The sequence below is a fragment of the Volvox carteri genome (genome assembly GCF_000143455.1).
Source record: "Volvox carteri f. nagariensis unplaced genomic scaffold VOLCAscaffold_17, whole genome shotgun sequence".
NCBI classification, from domain to species: domain Eukaryota; kingdom Viridiplantae; phylum Chlorophyta; class Chlorophyceae; order Chlamydomonadales; family Volvocaceae; genus Volvox; species Volvox carteri.
In genome coordinates, this window is record NW_003307560.1 from 532,409 (window position 1) to 533,224 (window position 816).

An 816-nucleotide genomic window follows, 5' to 3' on the forward strand; every position below is an offset into this window, starting at 1 on the left:
TTGGCACGCCTCCAGTTCTCGCTTAAGCTGCTTATTGAGTTCTGTGCTGCTTTTGGTATGCGCTGCAACGTCCGGAAATGTGAGGCCCTTGTTGTGGCTGCTTCCGTTGATGTCGTTAAGAGGGCGTTTGAGGGGGTGAGGCTCATGCTTCCTCTCCGTACTGATGGGTCGCTTTGGCACCCACCCATGGTTGGTAGTTTACTTGTTCCTAGTCCTATTAACTGGTGTGGTCGCGTTAGGTACTTGGGTCTCTATTGGGGCCCTGCGTCCCCGTTTGCGAGTTGTGTCAACGAACTTTTGGAAGCAGGGCGACGGGCTATGTTCGGTCTTAGTAATCGGTTGGATGAGAACAGGGTGTGGGCTCCTGCCGTTCGGCTTCAAGCGTTCGACACCCAGGTCCGTTCGGTTCTCTGTTATGGTGCTGAGGTCTGGGGTCCTGATAGGATTGTCTCCGTCCTGCGGCTAGGTAAAGGTGTTTTACCCGCTGGTAAGTCATATTTTGATTTGGCTTTGGAAGATGGTATGGTCCAGGTCCAGCGTGACTTCTGTTTACGTTGTGCTGGGCTCAAGCAGGTACCTTACAAGCTGTTGTACAGGGAGCTGTCTCAGTTGCCTTTGCAGTACTTTTGGTTACGCCTTGCGTTGTGTTTCTGGAATAAGATAGTCAAGTCCCGTGGGTCGGTCTATCATGACGTGTTAGTAGATGATCTCCGTCTGGCTCTTCTGTCTGATCTCANAGTGGATTGCTGGTCGTCTAAAGTGCTCATCATTTTGCGTTGGTTGGGCCATGAGTGGCCGGCGTGTGACTCCGTTTCT